At 35.3% G+C, this 20,631-nt stretch overlaps 1 long non-coding RNA gene across 6 annotated transcripts in view; it reads right to left on the bottom strand.

Annotated features, from left to right (window-relative positions):
* Positions 1–20,631, bottom strand: part of LOC110742282 — an 84,582-nt gene that overhangs the window by 1,487 nt on the left and 62,464 nt on the right. For 5 of the 6 annotated variants that reach the window (XR_004177038.1, XR_004177035.1, XR_002519777.2 and 2 more), the window contains one exon: positions 9,533–9,700. This is a non-coding gene — a long non-coding RNA (uncharacterized LOC110742282). Of the gene's footprint in view, positions 1–54; positions 176–9,532; positions 9,701–20,631 lie in introns of all 6 variants that reach the window. The other variant, XR_004177040.1, reaches the window with a different exon arrangement.

The following is a 20,631-nucleotide window of genomic DNA, read 5'->3' as shown; positions in this document are numbered from 1 at the left end:
TTCTGATAAAGGAGAATAAAGACTATATATTGTAAAAGGAAGTTCATTGTATACTTTTTTTGCTGTTATCTCTCTTTGAGGAATATACGAAGTTTCAAATGTTCATGGAACACACTTGTCAAAGTCACACCCTGCTTTATCTCTAGCACTCTTTCCGCTTGTAGAAACACACCATCTAAAAGAAAAGAAATGCCTGCTTTGTACAGATGTAACTCGTTACTCAGCACAAAGAAAAATTTCCAAAATATTTTTCCTATTTCATGTGGCTTTGGATACTAGAATTGAAATAATAAATGATTTAAATTAATAGAATTAAATGAAAAGAAATTTCAAGAGTTTCCATACAAGTCATCTTAATTTTCTTTGAAAAGGATAATATGCAAAATAATGCTGAAAAATCATTGTGGCTTCTTTAAAGAATCATTTTTAATTCACTTGGGAGCTTTATCGTCAATACCTATAGTTACTGCTATTAATCTTGTTTTTCTTGTAAATTTGAATTTAATCATTGATAACATCCTTTACATGCTATACCACTAACCTCACCATTTCCTGAAATATGATATAAACTCAGGGAAAAGGCAATGTCATGTAAATTCATATACACATATAGGTACAAAGTATAAACATTTGCATATGCATATTTCCAAAAGGTTGAGTCAATAAAAATCTTTGCACTGGTAATACTGGAGCAAGTTATTACAAATATATTTTTTTTTAAGTGGCTTTAAATTGAGGGCATGTACCGTCATTGAGTGAACCATCAAGGATCACACAAATCTATATTAGGAACGTTGCTGAAGGTATTAAATATTCTAAAACAAGATGAAATGCAATGTAATAGAAATGTAATAAAAAATAATACTCTAAATATAATCCACATGATCCATATATAAAGTGTAACATTTGTAACATTGAATTATGTTCTTCTAGCCATAAAAATGAAAAAAAAAAAAACTTCTTTGATGAGTATGAGCGAATGACTTTCAGCAAAAGTTATTACAATAGGCTATTAATTAAACTCTATAGGAAACAAATGCTCACACCCTTCTTTTTTCCAGAGGGGAATAAAGGATCTTTTAAAGAAGCCTGATCAATTTTTAAAGGAAAATTTTATACTCACTGACTTCATTTATGATTTTGTGGAAAACTTTGGATTTCCTAAGTAAATATACCATTACATATTTGTGAAATTGAAAACTATCTTCATAAGAGTTTGACCACCGTCACCAGATGCTTTTTCTAATAAGGCTTTACTATTAATAAATGATCAAAGTAACTTAATTAGCTTTTATATGGAAAAGTATACAGAGTAAATTAACTGTTCTTGTTCAGCTACAAAGACAGTGAACAGCAAATAGAAAGTAAATACTCTGTTTGCGTTTTGTTTTTGCTTTTGTTTGAGACCCAGTTTCACTCTTGTTCCCCAGGCTGGAGTGCAACAGTGTGATCTTGACTCACCACAACCTCCACCTCCCAAGTTCAAGAGATTCTCCTGCCTCAGCCTCCTGAGTAGCTGAGATTACTATTTGGTTGTAAAAGCATTTGCAGGCCAGACACGGTGGCTCACGCCTGTAATCCCAACACTTTGGGAGGCCGAGGCGAGCGGATCACAATGTCAAGAGATCGAGACCATCCTGGCCTACGTGATGAAATCCCCGTCTCTACTAAAAATACAAAAATTAGCTGGGCGTAGTGGCACGTGCCTGTAGTCCCAGCTACGGGTGAGGCTGAGGTAGGAGAATTACTTGAACCCGGGAGGCGGAGGTTGCAGTGAGCCAAGATCGTGCCACTGCGCTCCAGCCTCATGACAGAGTGAGACTCCGTTTTAAAAATAAATAAATAAATAAATATAATAAAAGCATTTGCTTTTTATTTATTTATACTAGATTGTTCTAACACTAATTCTAGTATTAATTTTTTATTTATAAATAAATAAATTAATTAAATTACATAAAAGCATTTGCCCCATCAAACAGGGTCCGCTTGGTAGATCATTTCTGTAATCCCTAAACTTTGAGAGGCTGAGGTGGGAGAATCACCTCAGGCCAGAAGTTTGAGAAGAGCCTATATAACATAGTGAGAGCCTATTTCTACAAAAAATCCAAAAAATTAGCTGGGTATGGTGTCATGAACCTGTAGTTTTAACTGCTCTAGAGGTGAAGGCAGGAGGATTGCTTAATCCAGGAGTTCAAGGTTGCAGTGAGCTATGATTCAGCCACTGAATTCCAGCCTGGGAGACAGAGTGAGACCCTCTCTCAAAACATAATAAAATAACATTTAAAATAAGATAAAAGCATATATATTCTTATGAATAACTTATGGGGTGTTTTGTGATACAGAGAAAAAAATTCCCTTCAGTCAAGTTGGATCAATTAGGCAAAAAAAGATACTATACAAATCATTAATGTAACTATATACTTGATAAGAATTTCTTGTGATAGTTTGCTAAGAATGATGGTTTCCAGCTGCATCCATGTCCCTACAAAGGACACAAACTCATCCTTTTTTATGGCTGCATAGTATTCCATGGTGTATATGTGCCACATTTTCTTAATCCAGTCTGTCACTGATGGACATTTGGCATGTTCTCACTCATAGGTGGGAACTGAACAATGAGATCACTTGGACTCGGGAAGGGGAACATCACACACCAGGGCCTATCATGGGGAGAGGGGAGCGGGGAGGGATTGCACTGGGAGTGTTACCTGATGTAAATGACGAGTTGATGGGTGCAGCACAGCAACATGGCACAAGTATACATATGTAACAAACCTGCACGTTATGCACATGTACCCTAGAACTTAAAGTATAATAATAATAATAAATTAATTAAAAAAAAAGAATTTCTTGATATTTTAAATACACATAAAGTGTGAATTCTCAGATTGATTTTAATACCATTTTAAGTCATCAACCACAATTCTAAATCTCTGTGTACTACTTTTGGAGCCTTAGCACAAAAATATTTTCATTTTATCAGAAAGGAGTTTATAGAAGGGCCTAAATACAAAGATCAGATTCAGACTGTAGCTTTCTAAAATTTCAGTAGTTAAATTCAGATGAACTAGATGCAATCACAGCCTGTGTTTCTCAAATGTGGAGACATGGGAGAATTCCAGTGAGAACTTCAGAGACCAATTCTGATGTTCTCTGTGGTGGGGGTGGGGTAGGCTGTTTCCATGGTAGCCACACCAGTAAGCTCCCTGTGCTAGGAAGTAGCTCTTATCCGTCCAGCCCTTGAAGAGTATGCCAAAACAATTACTAAACATTCAAGGCTTTCTCATTAGAGGGATGGATATTAAAAGCATTAGTCTATCCAGTCCCACAGAGAAATCATTGAAAATCATATTAAAGTCCCTGAAGAAACATATTTATGTGTTTTTAAAATGAACACACAACAATTGTAGAATTGTGTGAAATGTTTGGCATTCAAACTCTTTTCACAGTTATGTCATGATGGTTGAAGTAAATTTTATCTCATTACCAGGAAATCAATGTGCTATTACACCATTGCCAAAAATGTACTAATCCACGTTTTCTTCTCAATTTTTACTTTTTCAGGTATGCTATTTTTGTTTCTAATTTTTACCAAAAAAAAAAAAAAAAAAAAAAAATTTTTAAAGTTTCCAACCTGGCATTCTCTCAAAATGAAGAAAGAAGAGATTGATATCTTAGCAAAATGAATAAGCATAGAAATAAAATAAATAACTGATTGAAGTAAGAATAAGAGGGGAAAAGGGTGTGCCTTTTTAACGTAATCCATGATTTGCCTTATTAATGTCAGATTGATTTTTTGAAAAAAATAATTGATGGCCAGCCGAGACCAGCTCGGTCATGGAGACCCTAACCCAGTGGCGCTGGAGGAATTAAAGGCACACACACAGAAATACAGAGTGTGGAGTGGGAAAATCAGGGGGTAGACAGCCTTCAGAGCTGAGAGAGCCCCGAACAGAGATTTACCCACATATTTATTGACAGCAAGCCAGTGATAAGCATTGTTTCTATAGATTATAGATTTACTAAAAGTATTCCTTATGGGAAACAAAGGGATGGGCTGAAACAAAGGATGGGCTACGGTTAGTTATCTGCAGCATGAACATGTCCTTAAGGGACAGATTGCTCATGCTATTGTTTATGACTTAGGAACGCCTTTAAGCGGTCTTCTGCCCTGGGTGGGCCAGGTGTTCCTTGCCCTCATTCCTGTAAACCGACAACCTTCCAGTGTGAGCGTTGTGGCCATCAAGAACATGTCACAGTGCCGCAGAGATTTTGTTTCTGGCCAGTTTTGGGGCCAGTTTATGGCCAGATTTGGGGGGCCCGTCCGTTCCCCCAAAATGGCATTTCAAGTTTAACTTAAAATAACCAATAGTTAAAGAACACTAAACATACACTTGCCATTTAAAAAATTAAAATGAAATTTATCTGCTTCCATCATGAAAGATTCCAAAATATGAAAAAAACCAGTGTCTCTAAGCAAATCAACCATTACCATAGGTATAAATTAGATATTTCCAATACTAGACTATTAGGTAAAATTCACCCAAAATAAAACATCACCAATTCTAAATCACTAAATCAGAGTTTGTTTTATTCTGGATGAAGGCAAACTGAGGTTTATCTTTATAATAAAAATGGAGAACAGCCAGGCACAGCAGTTCACGCCTGTAATCCCAGCACTTTGGGAGGCCGAGGCAGGCAGATCATGAGGTCAGGAGATCGAGACCAACCTGTCTAACACGGTGAAATCCTGTCTCTACTAAAAATACCAAATGTCCATCAGTGACAGACTGGATTAAGAAAATGTGGCACATATACACCATGGAATACTATGCAGCCATAAAAAAGGATGAGTTTGTGTCCTTTGTAGGGACATGGATGCAGCTGGAAACCATCATTCTTAGCAAACTATCACAAGAACAGAAAACCAAACACCACATGTTCTCACTCACAGGTGGGAACTGAACAATGAGATAACTTGGACTCGGGAAGGGGAACATCACACACCAGGGCCTATCATGGGGAGGGGGGCGGGGGGAGGGGGGGCGTTGGGCGTTATACCTGATGTAAATGACGAGTTGATGGGTGCTGACGAGTTGATGGGTGCAGCACAGCAACATGGCACAAGTATACATATGTAACAAACCTGCACGTTATGCACATGTACCCTAGAACTTAAAGTATAATAATAAAAAATAATTTTAAAAAAATACAAAAATTTAGCTGGGCATGGTGGCACACACCTGTAGTCCCAGCTACTTGGGAGGCTGAGGCAGGAGAATGGCGTGAACCCGGGAGGTGGAGCTTGCAGTGAGCCGAGATAGTGCCACTGCACTCCAGCCTGGGAGAGAGAGCAAGACTCCATCTCAAAAAAAAAAAAAAAAAAGGAGAACAAGAATATATAAGGGTATTAACACATGCTACCTCATAATTAAGGCCAATGTCTATTGATTAAGAAAGTAAACTGTATCCAAATGTTCTGTAAGACTCACTTAAATATTTTAACTCAATTAAAATATGAAAAGAGCCTTAAGCAAGATAATCTCTTTATCCTACTGCCTTAGGAAGTTAATATCAAACAACGTTGATCAAAACTTGAAATAGAAACTTCTACTAGGTAGCATTTTTAAGTATCTGAAATCAACACAACTCATTTTGCTTGAAAATACATGATAATGTGTGTATACTACACCCAGATGACTTTTCCCCAGTCATCCTAATTAATGAAGTCTTACCATACGAGTATTCTCTTTTAATTATACAATGAAACATTTCCTCAATTACAACTTTTTAAAATTTAAATAATCATTTTTAAAATTTTAAATTATTTTGACATAAGGCTATTAGCACAAGATCTGCTAAAATTACATTGAGCTGGCTAGAATTACCATGTAGGGAAAGATTGGCATCAGGTTATAAAATTGTAGTCATTTTATTGAGTTTAACTGAAGGCAATCAACAACATTGCAAATGCTATGACCCTGAAGGTAATCAACATCATTGCAAAAGTTGTGACTCTGAATATTGATATACTATTTAGAACCCAATTTTTAAAAGGATTATTAAGATGACATGCTGTTCACACAATCTAGCAATAAAAGGAAGATAAAATTTATTAAAATTATGAAGCAATGGGGAAAATATTAGTATATTTACCTGGGGAACGAATATCATCTATTGTGAGTATTTCTTCTTTGTTAACATTTATATATGTGTGTGCTTGTATCAAATATCTTTGTTTGCTTCCCTCTCTTATCTCCTTATCATGTAGCATAAGATGTATTGACTTTACATCATAGTATTTAAGTATTGTTAAGTTCACATCATAGTATTTAAGCTATGGGATAGCAATGAGATGAGTAAACATCACCCAAGAACTTTGTGTGTCCTTTTGGGGAAAGGGTTAATAAATTTGCAGCCATACACAGGGTTGTTCAATCATGTTAGGTGGAAGTATGACCTTGTTCTTGTCTTCATTTGAAGATTAAATATGGTTTAAGGAGATATGTATGGGTGCCAAGTTGACAAGGGGTCAATTGATTCTGATGTTTAATTTTACATGTCAACTTGGATAGGTCACAATACCAGAAAGTTGCTCAAACATTATTCTACTGCAGACATTTTGGTGATGGTATTTTTTTTAGATGAGATAAACATTTAAATGAATAGACATTGAGTAAAGCTGATTACCGTCCAATAATGTGGGCGGGCGTCATCCAATCAGTTGAATAGAATAAGTTGAACCTTTCCCCTAGGAAGAGAAAATTCTGCCAGCAGACGGCCTTCAGACTTAAATTGCAGCATCTCTGACTGATGGGCCTTACCCTGTAGCTTTTGGACTTGCCAGCCTCCACAATCACATAAACCAATTCCTTCAAATAAATCCCCTTCTCACTGTATATAGACACACACATCCTATTTGTCCTGCTTTTCTGGAGAGACCTGACTAATACATAGCCCCATAGTTAACAGTTTGAGCTCTGAACCCAAATAACCTGGGTATAAATCCTGACTCTATTGTAAACTAGTTGGGAGACCTGGGCAAATTACTTAACCGCATTGCGCCTCAGTCTCCTCATCTACTAAATGGAATAATAAATATCAGCCTTTACATCACAGGATTGTTTGAGGTTTAAATAAACTTTATATGTAAAATATTTAGAAAAATCATGTTCTATGTGTTGGGCATTTTTTAAACATTAACAAATATTAATTAACTATCATTCCCAACCTTCTTCCAATATAGCTAGAAACTTTCAGTTAGGCTTAGTAAGAAAGGACAACAAGAATAAATTTTAGAAATAATTTACATAGTTGTTTGGGAATCTATTTTTGTAAGACATATTCAAGATGAAGGAACATTGAACCCACAGGTATTCAAAATTGTGGTTTTTTGAATGAAATAGCAATAATTAGCATTTGAAAACAGATGAAGTAAAAGTATACTTTCCTTTATACAATAACTGTTTTACTAAAAAGTGCTGACCAATATCTGAAAAATAATATCATATGAAGCTACTGATGTAATCTCCGAAATGCTTTAAACATGATTTCTAGGCCAAGCGCAGCGGCTCATGCCTGTAATCCCAGCACTTTTGGAGGCCAAGGCGGGCAGATCACAAGGTCAGGAGGTCAAGACCATCTTGGCTAACATGGTGAAAACTTGTCTCTACTAAAAACATAAAAAATTAGCCAGGCATGGTGGGGGGCGTCTGTAGTCCCAGCTACTCGGGGGGCTGAGGCAGGAGAATGGCATGAACCCAGGATACAGAGCTTGCAGTGAGCCGAGATCGTGCCACTGCACTCCAGCCTGTGTGACAGAGCAAGACTCCGTCTCAAAAAAAAAAAAAAAAACAAAAATAAAAACAGAACAAAACATGGTTTCTAACTGTTAGTAGTTCTTAAGATATTGCCTCTATTTTTATATTCTATACTTGACCTCTATATATATTTTTTACATTTCTCATCCTTTCTTCTCACTATTCACATACAGCCTTGTCCTATAATTTCATCTTTCTTTGCAATTCTCTGCCAAGGGTACATTATGTGTATTTTTGTTTACTGTGTTTTGTCACCAGAAGAAAGTCTAGATGAATATTTATATTTTTTGGCTGGAAAGAACTTTATATTGTTGACACAGAAGGTGAAAACTATTAGGGTAATAAGTGATAGAAATTACTACTTAAAAACTGAATGCCTAACATATATGCCTAACATATATCCAAGAAGTTGACAAAGAATAAATAAAAAGTGAACGCTGAATGAAGAAAGAATATTTCTTATACACTGTCAACTTTTTATAGAATAATAATACTTATTATTATGTTGTGGTGTTCTATACTTTACATTAAACATTCATACAAATTATCTTATTTTATACCAATCCTGTAAAGAAGGTAGAATGCAGGATTTTTTAAATGTTGGCTCTAAGGACATTTTGGGCCAGAAAAAACTTTATTCTGGGCAACTACCCTTTTGAGCAGTGTGCAGGGCCTTTACCCACTAGAAGTCAGCAGTCTCCCCAACATCACCCAGTTTGTGACAACCAAAAATGTCTCCAGATATCACCAAACGTCCCCTGGGAGACAGAATCATCACCAGTTGAAAACCATTGGCAGAAAGAAAGAGTATCTTCTTTTTTAACAAATTGTTTAGGTGAAAGAAAGAAATAAAGTGACTTGCCCAAATACACGCCTTCTCTGAACAACCTACAAGTTTGATAATTATAGGACACTATCACACAAATCTTTTGGATAAAACCTTAATCACCACCTAAGAAACTGATTTTCATGCTTCACCATCTTACATTAAAGGTATTTCTGAATTCACTTTCTTCCCAACTAATTCAGTCATTATCTCAAGCTACTTTCTTACCACAAAAGAAAAACATGTCATTATAAATTTCCAGTCAGAAATAAATATTATGAAAATTTACCTGGGCATAAAACATATTTACACAGTGCGTGCTTAAGTTTGTTTCAAAGCACTTTCTATATTAGTATTTACAAGATATATGAAACAAGCTATCATTCCTATTTAGGCAGGTGATATGCCATCCAACCTTTATTATCTGCCTCTGTCATGCACATGAAAAACATTTTCTTTTTACTGAAGCTTCATAGCAGGAAAACTAGTCACATATTAAAAGTTAAGGGTGGAGTTGAAGGCATTTAAATTATCAGACCAAAAATACTTCCAGTGATCTCCAGCTTCTGCTGAAGCTTTGTAGGTTTGCTCAGTGACCTGACTACATGCAGTCTTATTCAGTGTAATAAACGGCATTTCTTTTTCCACATTTTAAACTTTATCCATGTCTGAAAAAATACTGGATTATCATATTAATATTCTAAACACAAACACTTCACTTAGTTAACCACTGTATCTAAGTAGTGTTTCAATTCTTTTCAAACTAATTTCTCAATAAAAGAAGGAAAAATGGAATTTTCCATGTAATGCACTGCCATCTGTGTGCAGGCTGATAAGATGAAAAGAGACTATTTGAATGTCAGACGACTGGAGTTACAAACCGTACCTTCCATGACATACACCAGTGACCCCACATTTCCTTCTTTGATGATGCAACTGTCTTTGCCATACTCCCACTGGGTACATACAATGCACAATCTCCTGGATCTGTGACAGCTCTAAGTTCTTCATAAAGTCATTAGCAAGGATAGCTTCCTTTATAAGATCTTTGGACCTATGGCAAGAAAGGGAAGATTTACTGGCACATCTGACAAGCTCTTTCATAGTTTGTGCGGTTTAGCAAAGCCATACAGTGCTCTGGCACACCACAAATGTATTTTCTTGTTAGGAATCCATTAATTTTCTGGAAGACCTGAGAATAAAGTAGTTCCATGGCAGAAAAAAAAAAAAGGCACTACGAATTTTTTTTTTTTTAAGTATCCTATCATTTAATGAATAAGTGACCTACCAACCAACCAACCAACAAAATCATACAAGTTCATTTTGCTTTAGACTTTTTCTTAATCACGTAGATTGCTAGAAAACCAATGGATACACACTTCAAAGTTTGTAATTTAGTTTAAGAATAAATATGAACAAAAATTTTAAACTCCAAAACAAATACTGTTACTACGGTTTATATTTGTAAGAGAACATCAGGGATGTACTGTATAATACACAATTAAAGAAAAAAATGGCTATGTACTTTATATGTGCCTCTTCTGTTAGACTTTATGCTCCCCATAGGCAGGGATCATTTTAAATTTGTTCTTTACTGTATTCCCAGTATCTACTAAGATGCCAGTCATCTGTAAAATAGTTTTTTAAAAATACCAACCTAACAGCTTTATGTGTGAAGACTGGTGAATATAATATTACTTTCAGTAAATGGTGGGAGATAATATTGCTCAAGTAATATTTTTGGATTGAAAAAGATAAGAATTGGGCCGGGTGTGGTGACTCACACCTGTAATCCCAGCACTTTGGGAGGCCGAGGTGGGCGGATCACGAGGTTAAGAGATTGAGACCATCCTGGCTAACATGGTGAAACCCTACTAAAAATACAAAAAATACAAAAAACTCTCTACTAAAAATACAAAAAACTGGCCAGGCGTGGTGGCGGGCTCCTGTAGTTCCAGCTACTTGGGAAGCTGAGGCAGGAGAATGGCGTGAACCTGGGAAGTGGAGCTTTCAGTGAGCCCAGATCGCGCCACTGCACTCCTGCCTGGGCGACAGAGCGAGACTCTACCTCAAAAAAAAAAAAAAAAAATCAATAAAAATAAAAATTGAATTCCTACGTAGCTGTTTGAAACAACTGGTAGAAACGTGATAGTTCTTTATACATACATCTCATGCTTTTTTTTAGATAATATTTCTTTTTATCTTTTTAAAAATTTTTTATTTTTTTATTTTATTTTTTTATTTTTGAGACAGAGTCTGGCTCTCTCGCCCAGACTGGAGTGCAGCGGGGCGATGTGGGTTCACTGCAAGCTCCCACTTCCGGGTTCACTCTATTCTCCTGCCTCAGTCTCCCGAGTAGCTGGGATGCCCCCGCCACCACGCCCGGCTAATTTTTTGTATTTTTTAATAGAGACAGGGTTTCACCGTGTTAGCCAGGATGGTCTCGATCTCCTGACCTCGGGATCTGCCTGCCTCGGCCTCCCAATGTGCTGGGACTATAGGCATGAGCCACAGCTCCCGGCGGAGAATATTTCTTCTTCAAGCAGCTTAGATTGAGGTAATAAGGCAGACAAAACTATTGAACAAGATGTTTGAAGTGCAACATGTTTTAGGTATGGATTCAATACAGGTAGTCAGTCGGAAAGACACTCAAATTTGTAACTGGAATTCAGTAGTGAACAAAAAAGTTTTAGCAGAACTTAAAACATTGTGGTGTTTATTTGCTGGCATAAGAAGTTCCAAATGACTTTCTAAGAATGCAAAATTCAAAGTGGAAGAGACATTAAGGAATACTTTATCAAGAGGAGTACAATCAGAGCACTATCAAAAAGTCAGAAGCTGGATAAGATGAAAGACCTTAGCAATTCAGAGAGGAGACAGTACATTTGGAATGTTATATTAAAAGTCTTAATTTTTAAAAAATTAAACACAAGCTGACCTTTACCCACATTTGCTTAGCAAGTGGCTTCCAGGGAAATGACCTGCAGTAGTGAATATAGACTAAAGCATTAGTCTTCCCTCCCCATTTCTGGGAGGCTTTTCATCTAGATCTCAGTCTAACCAGCCTAGCCTTTACATATTATGTTTTGTAATGATTTAGTTTTAAGTAGTACAAAGATACACATAAAAATAAAAACAATTGAAATTTTATTACTATGAAGAATAATCCTAGAAAGGAATGTTAGGATGCAATGAAAATTATGTTTATGAGGAGTGTTAATCGCATGGAGGAAATTCTTCTATTATTTTTAAATGAAAATGCAGGATACAAAATTAATTTTAGAGTAAGAAAGTATGTGCCTATTGAAAATGTAAACAAAACAAAACAAAACAAAAAAACCACCATAGGCTTTGAAGAGACAGATATTTGGGTCTTAATCCTAGCCCTGGACCTAAAAAAATCTGAGTGGGTTGTCTTACTTTTTCTGATTGTTCACATTATCATCTACAAAATTATATTTTAAAAATGCCAACTTAACAGGTTTATATGTGAAGACTGAGGAATAAAATGTTACTTTTAGCAAATGGTAGGAGATAAAGGTTGTAGCAGTATTAATTGTAGTATTATCTTCACCACTCCTTATAATTACCTTCACCACTCCTGGTCTCAAGAATACCAGTGGCACCTTCATATTGACTCCTGAGATCTACTGTTCTGGGATTATTTTTTCAAGAATATGGGCTTATTTAGTATTCAGGAAATTAGTTTTGGCCAAATTGTATTATATTTTCTCTTTCCTAAAAGTTTCTTTCTTTTTTTTTTTTTCTCAGAGAGTGAGGCCATGTGATGGGTTCATAGTTTCTTGCACAATAAAAAATAATCAAGAACCACAACTTGTTTAGCTACATACAGATGGTATATTATCCTTTGGGAAGTATTTATAGTGCTCCAAAAATATTTAAGTCCTAGAAATGCAGCAAGACTAAAAATGAAGCCCTCTTCCAAGAACATAATTATAATTAGCACCATCTAAAGATTATTAAAGAAAGTCACTTTCTCCCCTCTGATAAATAAGATTAACCTGTTTGAAGACGTTACAAAAGATTAAACAATGAGCTCTAACACAATTCCTTAGAATTATCCAAACTTTTCAATTGTTTATCACAGAATGCAGAGTGTGGGATGGGAGGGAGAGGATTTCAGGATGCTTTTGTTTCTCAAATTTTATTTTGGATGGAGGACATTTAATTTCAGGTCTCAGAAGAAACAAACTGGAGGCTTCCATATAGGCTGTTGTGTCACTTTAAAAGAAACTAATCAATATAGGACCTACATCTTACTATTTATACCTTCATACAGGTATTGCCAAATAGTATTATTGTCTCTGAATTGACACAAATAATTTGTCTCTGTTCTCATAGCAAGATAGATATCTTGTGCCTCTGTGTAGTACAACCCTAAAGATGTTCTTGTCAGAGAATAATACCCAAAGCCCAGCCTTTTCATGTAATTTTCCTTTAAGCCCTTTCCCATTGACTACTGAAAACCTTAGGTCAACACTCATTAGTCTTTACTTGCCCCAATATTACAGACTATAATTAATCAGGGCCTCCAGCGAACTCTTCTTTGAATCCTTTTCTTTCCCCAAGGAAATGGTCTAAGACACTCACTATAACTAAGATATAAAGCATATAAAATCTGTTAGTTGAGCTCTGTTATTAGTATTAGAGTTGGGGAAAGCTGATAACACAAGTACCAGAAGGTAGCCATCTGCTCAGCCCAGAGTATATATTTTAAACATATTTTGAAATAATTCAGCAGCCTTATATAAGAAGCAAACATAAAGATCATGATTTTTTTATCATTACTATCTGTCTCTGTGTACAAATAATTTATTTTTGAAAATCTTTTTCTTCCATGCCCAAAATGTGTGGCTTTTTAAATCCAAACACCCATAAAGGTAACTTGACTAATTTGAGCTATCCATATTCCTTTGTCATAACTGAGTTGACATTATATATAGCTTAATAATTCAGCTTCTGAAATTTTAGTTATATACAATGATATGCTGGTATTCTGGTTGTCTGGCTGGGGTGGAGAAAAGCGGAGGAAGTCATGGTATGTAGCATTTGCCAATTTCAATGATGTAAATACTCCCACCATGGCCAATTTCAAGCTTTCATGCAAAATCAACCTGTTTGCAAAGTTCCTGGAAATTAACAAGCAGAACTTATATGAGCCAGAGCAAGTTGGCTCCAGAACAATATACGATATAGATTATTTTTCTAACACCTCAAGAATTTAGTGTAACTTAATTTGTAAATTCTGAAACCAACATGATAATCCTTTTTCTTTCCTTAAAAAAATTCATCAGGTGGTATAATATCCCCAGATAATTTAATGCCAGGATTAGCAATAGTTCTTCCAAATGTTCAATTTTAGAGTAATAAATTGGAAAATCCATTTCCCCATTTACTTATTACAGAGAAAATTTCCGAATATAAAGAAAGAATACTTGATAGAATGTCTTTCTACACAATCTTAGGTAAAAATGGGCAATTTTAGAGTATAGGAAAACATATACCTACTTCTCAAATAAGGGAGATAGCACTATTCACTGTTAATAAACAGACCCTTACTAGGTTTTTTCTTAAGCTAATAAAAGGATATTCAACTTTTTTGTTACCATGTAGTAGGCTATCAATAAGTGAAGTGGCAAGTAGAGAAGGCTAGTTCAGATTGGGTTGTCAGGAAGGCTTCTCTGAAATAAGGATTACATGACAATGAGATCCAATCATTGTCTTCTTTATTGCAATGATGAGGAAAAGCATTCTAAGTAGAAGTAAAAATAAGGACAAAGGTGTAGAGTTTGGAATGACCTTGATATTTTCAAGGATCAGAAATGAGACCTGTATGGTTGAAGCATACAGCGAGAAAGAAGGAATGGGATGGGAGAACAAGATCACTGAGGTAGACAGGGGATGGGTCTCAGCACCTTGAAGGTTATGATAAAGAGGAGTTATACCTGATGTAAATGATGAGTTGATGGGTGCTGATGAGTTGATGGGTGCAGCACAACAACATGGCACAAGTATACATATGTAACAAACCTGCACGTTATGCACACGTACCCTAGAACTTAAAGTATAATAATAATAAAAAAAATAGAAATTTAAAAAAAAAAGTTTTATTTTATTCCAAAGGCCATTGAAGGACTATAAGAAGCGGTATGATTTATAGACAATATAACAGACATAAAGAATAAATTACATAAATTTAATTTAAAATGTTCCTGAATTCATGGAGGTTTTCTGTTGTGGATTTCACCAATTAATGAATACTAAAATCAAAATTGATTATTCTGTTAATAAGGGAGTTTTATAATGGAAACTCTTGGGAACCACTGTCTCATAAAGCTTACATTTATTTGGACTTTAAATCACTTACTCTCAGGCAACTCTTACATATTGGGAGAGAATGAGGTCTCATCTCAATTTCAAGAGCTATCTCCAGAGGCCTGAAGTGTGCCACTCTCTACATTCACTCATGTTTTAGATCAGTTTCCCCCTCAGTCAGGTTACAGGCAATAGTAAGCATTCCAAGAACAGCCTTTCCCAGAAATATGAGCATTAACATATGATCTCTTTGATTTAAAAAAGACTTCCAGGTACTTCAAAAGACATAATCAAAGTTATTAAGTTATTGTTAAGAATGGAAATCAGATAAAGCAATTTGAAAATGTAGCACAGAACTTCCATAATAATTTTTTTGACTAAAATCATCACTCATTAAATTTCTTTTGCACTCAATGGTCAACTTTGGGGTCAAATGTCAGGAGAAACAATAAATTATCTTCATGGTCACCTTGGCCTACAGTATCATCTATCCATTTGGGAATTCAGTCATCCAAGTCTCCACTGAGGACATAATGGCAAGCCCATAGCTCTTTCACACAGACATACTCCTTCCAGAGCCTCTTAACAGTTTGTAATTCCAAGTTATTGGAATAGCACAACTCCATCTATCTATTGTGAAATATTTGAATAATACCTATAAGCAAGAAAAATGGTAGTCCTGTCACTGCCACAATTCTGCCCAAATCATGGATCCTATTTCTTGCCTAACAGCTTTTCTGAATGAACTCCATAGATACAAGCTGGCTAAGGGCTAAGAAATATCAACCAGCCCACATGAAAATAAAATTTAATCCTGCAAAGTTATTGGCCAATTTAGATATTCCCTCAAAACTACAGACCAGTTTTCAACAAGGTTCAGACTGTATTTTCACATCAACCAGCTCTGCTATAGCTAACTCAATCTTATAACAAGAATAGTCATGAGTAAATCAAAACTGTTTGCAGAATTCATACCTATAATTAGCATGTGATACAAAACAATCACTGGACTAAAATTAATGATAGCAAGATAGTTTGTAGGTGAACAATAATATTTATCTTTTATTACATACATTGCAATATTTAATAATTATCAGTTGCCTTCTAACTTTTTTCCTGTAGTTCTAAAATAGATGATTTAGTTCCTTTGAATTGAATCATGAAATCATGATGAAATATTAATAACCTAAATCAATGATTGTGGAAAGGGAAGATAGCCCATAAAATATGTAGTTGCCCAAATGTCATTCAGACGGTAACTTAATTATCCTTCATTTTTTTTCTTTCATTTTTAGTTGACATGTAGTAATTGTACATATTTATGGGATACAGAGTGATATTTTCATGCATGTACATAATGTGTAATGATCAAGTCAGGGTAATTACATCCATCACATTAAACATTTCTTATTTCTTTGTGTTGGGAATATTAAAAATTCTTTTAGCTTTTTGAAAATGTACCACAAATTGCTGTTAACTATATTCATCCTACAGTGCTATAGAACACTGGAGCTTATCCTCCTATGTAACTACAATTTTTTATCCATTGACCAACCCCTCACTATGTTTCCCTCGTCCCTACTCTGCAGCCTCTAATAACCATAATTCTGCTGTTTACTTTTGTGCATTCACATTTTTAGCTCCCACATATTAGTGAGAACATGCAGTATTTATATTTATGTGACTGATGTATTTCACTTAATATAATGTCCTCCAGGTTCATCTATGTAGGCTGCAAATGACAGGATTTCATTCTTTTTCATGGTTAAATAGTATTCTATTGGATATATAGACCACATTTCCTTATCTGTTCATCTGTTGATGGACATTTAGGTTGATTCCATATCTTGGCTCTCATGACTAGTACTGCAATAAATATAGAAGGACAGATATATCTTTGATATGCTAATTTTCTTTCCTTTGAATAAATACTCAGCAGGATTTCTAGAATCTAGACCTCTAACTCTTACCATATGCAAAAATCAATTCAAAATGGATTAAAGAATTAAATGTAAGACCCAAAACTATAAAACTACTAGAAAAAAAAACAAGGGAAAAGGGAATTGCTTCAGGACATTAGGTCTAGGCAAAGGTTTTAAGGATAAGACCTCAAAAGCATAGACAACAAAAACAAAATACACAAATGGGACTATATAAAAAAAAAAATCTTCACAGCAAAGGAAACGATCAGCAGAGGGAAGAAGCAATCCAAAGAATGGGAGTAAATATTTGCAAGCTTCAGACAAAGTACTAATATTCAGAAAACACAAGGAACTCAAAATAAAAAATAGTAATAATTTGATTAAAAATGGGCATGTGACCTGAATAGGCATATCTCAAAAGAAGACATACAAATGGTCAAGTATATGAAAAAATACCCAACACCATTAATCATTAGGGAAATGCAAATCAAAACTATAACGGGCCATCATCTTAACCCAGTTACAATGACTATTATCAAAAAGACAAAAAATAACTAAATGTTGGAGAGGATGCCGAGAAAAGGACTACTTTTTACAGTGTAAGTGAGAATGTAAATTAGTAGAGCCAGAGAAAACAGTATGGAGTTTTCTCTAAAATCTAAAAGCAGAGCTAATACTCTCCATTTTAACTAATACTCTCACCTCATTGTCACTGACTAGGAGCAATGCTAAGTAGCTCTCAAAAGCAGTAGTAAGATGTTAACAGATGGGGCAGGCTTATATTAATTAAAGAAAAGAAAATTGTTGTTCTTTGTAGGTGTTGATCCACTTCCAAAACGTCAATATTAAAAGTCCCTCATTCAACTATCAAAGTCATTCAGCTCTCCAGAGATACATTTTACAGCTAATTCACACTAGTAAGCCTAACTAAAATAGAGCAGTCTCCAAAAGAATCCAGGTCAAACTCTTCGCCTATACCTCTCTCATATCATGGAATTAAAACCGTGAAGTTTCACAGAAGTACCATACAGTACTTTGCTTGAGAATATATAAGACCGTACACATTTCATTCCAGAATTTAAGAACTCTGTGGCCTGACCTATTAAGAATTCCCTCCCTCCCTCCCTTCCTCCCTCCCTTCCTCTCTTGCTCTCTTCCTCTCTTTTTCTCTTTTGACAGACTCTTGCTCTGTTGCCAGGCTGGAGGGCAGTGGCGCGATCTCAGCTAAGCGCAACATCGCCTCTCGGGTTCAAGCGATTCCCCTGCCTCAGTCTCCCAAGTAACTGGGATTACAGGCATGCGCCACCATGCCCGAATAATTTTTTGTATTTTAGTAGAGACGGGTTTTCACTATATAGGCTGAAATGGTCTCAATCTCCTGACCTCGTGATCCGCCTGCCTCGGCCTCCCAAAGTGCTAGGATTACAGGCGTGAGCCACCGCGCCTGGCCAAGAATTGACTGTATTCTGAAGTTTAGATGCCCAAACTGCAAAACAGAGTAATGATTGAGGGAAAAACAAGTCAGATATTTATATGTCTAATTGCAATTCAATGTTTTAAAGTAATTTTTTTCTTATCTTTGAAGACACTAAATAATTGAAATTTCTTAGAACTCATTTGTTTCCAACAAGGTCAGCATGAATACACCAGTATCTCACCACCCTGGGCAACCCTATCATCAGGGCATAGATTGAGTGTCATGATGGTACTGTTAGTCCTCTGAAACTCAGCAGCTCCCACCACCACTATGTGTTATGCATTGCAATTTCAATTACCGCAATGACATGATTTTTAAATTGATCATCAAGGAAATCATTTTAGAATAATTCTGTTGTTAAGGTGCTTCTTGACTTAATCTCTGAGACAGATTACCTTCTATTTTAAATTTGTTTGTGTTAAGTGGCAGAAGAATTGCATGATTCTCTACCACCCCCTTATCCCAAAGTGTATATTTTCTCTTGACTGAAAATGGTGACTTGGGTACTTTACTCAATTCACTTAACTCCAGAAAATTGGAGCCAAATTTTGCCTCATTACAATGTCCTACATGTCTCAGAAGGTAGATTTTCTACTCTGACAAATTCAGTTCAGTTTTATCTCCAAACATTATTTTCTATGAGGTTGAATACATTAGACACTTTGAGCCTGCTTTAAGAGAGACAGTGTTTCTATTGAGAAATTTTGAAAATAACTAAACATTTAAAACAGTAATGCTCCTAGTAGTAAAAGCTCTGGGTTTACCAAGCTTCTTAACCAAACTTAAAAATTAACCCAATACTCACAGTAACATTAGTCATTATTATAGTAGTAGTATTACTACTATTATGTTTATAGTAATAGTATTACTACCATAATAGTAGTAGTAGTTTAATAGTCATAGTAGTAAAGAAATTTTTTCTTATCTTTCAAGGCATTAAATAATTGAAATTTCTTAGAAACTACTACTATACTACCATAATAGTAGTAGTAATACTACTATTAATATTTATTGTTACCACAATTAATAGTTACTAAGGAGTTATTCTGTGTTCCACAATGTACAAAGAGCCTTCTTGTCCAATGTTGCACAATAGTAAGTGACAGGTAGAGTCAAGATTTAAAGATAACTATGCTTGACTTCTAAGCCTACAATATTTAGTTGTACTTACTATTTGAAAAAATTATCCCATTTATAAAATCCAAAAGCAAATGTTCCACTCATTTATCTCTAATTGCTCATTTTGTTTTTTGTTTTTGTTTTTTTGTTTTTTGGATGAAGTCTTACACTGTCGCCCAGGCTAGAGTGCAGTGGTGTGATCTTGGCTCACTGCAACCTCTGTCTCCCGAGTTCAAGCAATTCTCCTATCTCAGCCTCCCAAGTAGCTGAGACTGCAGGCATGAGCCATCATGCCCGGCTAATTTTGTGTGTGTGTGTGTGTGTGTGTTTTAAATTTTTAGTAGAGATGGGGTTTCACCGTGTTAGCCAGGATGGTCTCAATCTCTTGACCTTGTGATCCACCCACCTCAGCCTCCCAAAGTGCTAGGATTACAGGCGTGAGACAACCGCACCTGACCTCTAATTTTTCAAAGGTAGGAATGTTATACTTTTGCAGAGAATGAAATTAGATCCTTATCTCTCACCATACACAAAAATCAACTCAAAATGGATTAAAGACTTAAATGCAAGACCAAAAATTATGAAGCTACTAAAGGAAAACATAGGGGAAATACTTCATGACATTGGTCCAGGCATGGATTTTATGGATAAAACCTCAAAAGCACAGACAACAAAAACAAAAATCAACAAATATGATTACATCAAAAAGGCCTCTTTAGAATCAAGAGACAACCTATAGAATGGAAGAAATATTTGCCACCTATACATATGACCAGGGTTTAATACCCAAAATAAGAAACTCAAACAACTCAGTAGCAAACAAAAAAACAAACAAAACACCAAATAATTTAAAATGGGCAAAAGAACTTAATAAATACTTCTCAACAAAATAAAATAAGCATGGCCAATGAGTACATAAAAAAAGTTCAATGTCACTAATCCTCAGGAAAATGCAAATCAAAACCATGAGATCTAACTATACACCTGTTATTCATCTAGTATATACTGAACTTTGCCAATAGAACAATTGGCTTTTGGAAAACAGTTCCCCTCACAATTACTTTATCTTGAATATTTTTGTTTAAATAAAAAAACCCAAATAATTTAAAAATTGGCAAAATGAACCTAATA

The sequence above is a fragment of the Papio anubis genome, chromosome 11, assembly GCF_008728515.1.
Source record: "Papio anubis isolate 15944 chromosome 11, Panubis1.0, whole genome shotgun sequence".
In the NCBI taxonomy this organism is placed as follows: Eukaryota; Metazoa; Chordata; class Mammalia; order Primates; family Cercopithecidae; genus Papio; species Papio anubis.
This window is presented reverse-complemented; position numbering and strand designations above follow the sequence as displayed.